The sequence below is a fragment of the Oratosquilla oratoria genome, chromosome 3, assembly GCF_046742065.1.
Source record: "Oratosquilla oratoria isolate Oo_2021 chromosome 3, ASM4674206v1, whole genome shotgun sequence".
NCBI classification, from domain to species: domain Eukaryota; kingdom Metazoa; phylum Arthropoda; class Malacostraca; order Stomatopoda; family Squillidae; genus Oratosquilla; species Oratosquilla oratoria.
Window position 1 is genome coordinate 48,677,628 of NC_134779.1, and position 3,436 is coordinate 48,681,063.

A 3,436-nucleotide genomic window follows, 5' to 3' on the forward strand; every position below is an offset into this window, starting at 1 on the left:
GGAGGATGAGAAGGAGGAGGAGGAGGAGGAGGAGGAGGAGGAGGAGGAGGAGGAGGAGGAGGAGGAGGAGGAGGAGCAACAATAGTAGGGGCAAGAGTAGAAGAAACTCGCGGTGGAGGAGGAGGAAAATAATGAGGATGAGGGGAAAGAGGAGGGAGAGGTGAGTGAAGAAAAGGAGGAGGAGAGGGGAAATATTAAACAGGAAGAGGAGGAGTAGAAAGAGTAGCAGTAGGAGTAGGAATAGAAGGAAAAGGAGCAAGAGAGGAGGAGGAGGAGGTGAAGGAGGAGGCGAAGGAGTAGATGGAGAAGGTAGAAGAAGAGAAGTAGGAAAGAAGGAGGAGGAGGAGGAGGAGGAGGAGGAGGAGGAGGAGGTGAGGGATGAAGAGGAGACGCATTGGAAGGTTCAGGATGAGCTGGAGGAGGAGAAGAAGGAGGAGGAGGGGGAGAGGGAGGAGATGGAGGCACGGTAGAAGGAGGAGGGAAAAAAGGAGAAGGAAGAGGAGGAAGAGAAAGCGAATGAGAATGAGAAGAAGGAGGGGGAGGAGAAGCAAGAAAGGGAGAAAGAGCAGGAGTAGAACCAGGCGCAGAAGTAGGAGGAGGAGAAGGAGAAGGAGGAGAAGGACAAGGAGAAGGAGAAGGAGAAGGAGAAGGACAAAGACAGGGAGAAGGACAAGGAGAAGGAGGAGGAGGAGGAGGAGGAGGAGGAGGAGGCGGAGGAGGAGGAGGAGGAGGAGAAGGAGAAGGAGAAAGGAGGAGGAGGAGGAAGAGGATGTGGCGGAGGAATTGCCTATCCCTGTTGGCTCCGCGCGAGAGAGTTGGCGTGCGCGCAACACAGGAGGTATAGTACAACAATCCAGCTATTGATTATAGGGAAAGACCCGCCATTTTTTTCTATCACTTTTCCTATTTTTACTCAATTCTGTATGTGTGTATATATCTCACATAACGCGAAATGGTAGGGAGTATGGCGATGGAGTATGGGGAGTCAGAATAGGTGGAATATGGGAAGATTATATAGGGAAGGAGTATGGTAATGGAGTATAGGAAGAAAGCATGAGGAGGGAGTATAGTGTGTTAGTATGTGGAGAGAGTATGCGGAGGGAGAGCTGGGAGGGAGTATGGAGGTGTGTGATGGTAATATGTGGAGGGAGAAGGAAAGGGATTAGAGGGAGGGAGTATGGGGAGGAAAATGGGGAAGGAATGAGGGGAGGAGTATGAAGAGGGAGTACGAGGGAGTATGGGAAATGAGAATGGGTCGGAAGTATGTGGATGTTCCATGAGGAGGAAAATGGGGAAGGAGTGTGGGGAGGAGTGTGAAGAGGGAGTACGACGAGGGAGTATGGGAAGTGAGAATGGGTGGGAAGTATGTGGATCTTACATGAAGAGGGAATATGGGGAAGGAGTATGGGAAGGAGTATGAAGAGGGAGTACGACGAGGGAGTATGGAAAGTGAGAATGGGTGGGGAGTATGTGGATGTTACATGAGGAGGGAATTTTGGGAAGGAGTACGGTGAGAGAGCGTGGGGAGGGAGTATGGAGAATTAGTTTGTGGGGAGGGGTATGCAGAGGATGAACGGCAAAGGAGTATGGGGGAGTACGGAGCGGGAGAAGGGAAGGGATTATGGGGTGGGTATATGGGGAGGAAAATTGGGAACGAGTATGGGCAGATAGTATTAACAGGGAGTAGAGTAGGAACTTTCTGGGTACTTAGAATGCGGAGCTTGTGGGTGGTGATATGGAAATGGGAGAATGGAAACGAGATTTAGAGTTGTGAATATGGATGAGGAGCAACGATAGAGGGAATATGGAGTGGGTAGTATGAGTGGTATTTTACAGGAAAAGAAGTATGGGTAGATAAATATGGGAAAGGGAATGAGGTAGAGAGGTATGGAAGAGGGAACATTGGAAATATGCAGTTGAAGATATATAGCAGGGGGGTAGGGAGAGAGACAATGGAAGGGGAGAATTGGAAATATGGATGAATATGAATGGAAAAGGGAATATAGGAAGAGGTATAGGAAACGGACTAAGAGAGGAGATTAGGAAAGATGGAGTATGGAAAGGGGAATCTATAAGTAAGAGGGAAAAGGTAACATGGAAGAGAGATATGGAAGATGAAAAATAGGAGGACAATTAAGAAGAAACAGTGGAAAAAAATGTAATATTGTAACATTGTAAAAAGAAAATATGGAAAGGTAAAATGATGGAAAATAAATAGCGTCAGCAAGAAAATGTAGGACACTTTGGAAGAATAGACCAGACAGGGATTTAAATCATATCAACAAAAACGAAGATTGAAAGTCATTTCTATATCGGAGATGAGAGGGTAGAACAAGTCCATCAAATGAAATGAAGTCGAAGTATTTTGTCACATGGCAACAATGTAGGTCATTTCATCCTTGGAGATAAAAAAATGAGAAAATACTCAATGATGGAGATGATGGCCACCAGTCAAGTGGTGGAGACATGAGGGAAACATTTCAAGAGGGAAAATGAAGGAAAGGAAACATTTTATTAAGAATATGAAGTAGATTTTACCTAAAGAAAAGGAAATGAAGGTCCATGTACTAGGCGACATTGAACGGGAATGCTCATGAAACATGAGGAGAAAATACCACTAATTAAAGAGTTATGAAGTGTGTTAGTAAAATGAGGGTGTTATCCTAATAAAATAGAAAAAAATAATGAAATGATAGAGATGATATGAAAATAAACAAGTACATAGATGTTTAGATCGAAATGATAGAGTGACAAATCAGAGTAAGAAAAAAGAGATGAAGAAATGCCAGTGACGATGAAAATGAGTGTATAAAGTCATTTGTAATAGACGGGGAATGGAAGATGAACAATATAAGTCGAACGCGGGACTTGTAAAATGGCGAGAGATTAATAACAATAATTATGACAATATTCAAAGAAAAATGCATAGAAATGAGTACAATAACATTCAGAAGGATATGAGAGGATAAGCTAGTCCAAGGGTAAATCTGAATAGGTAAGGAGATGAATGAGGAAATGATGTGGGAAATGATAAGGGGATATGAAGAAGGACAGAAACAAGATTGGAAAGCATATAACATCAGAAAAAAATAACGTGACAAGCATTTGCAGTAGCAAATGAGAGGAAATGGAAGGGAAGATGATCGACTAGGGGAGAGGGGAAGATCCGAACGAAGATGAAAGAAAACGCTAATAGGTTTAAACCGCACCGGGGGACGATACGAAAAGAAAAGGAAAAAAGACGTGAAATTAATGAACAAGTTATAAGACTCTGACATCTTGGGATAAAGGTCCATGGAAAGAGAATGGAGCACGAAACGGGTGGGTGGATGGGTGGATGGATGGGATGGATGAATGAATGGTTGAAATGGAGGATGGAGTTGGGGGGTGGGATGGATAGATGGATGGGTGGATGGATGGAATGGATGGATGGATG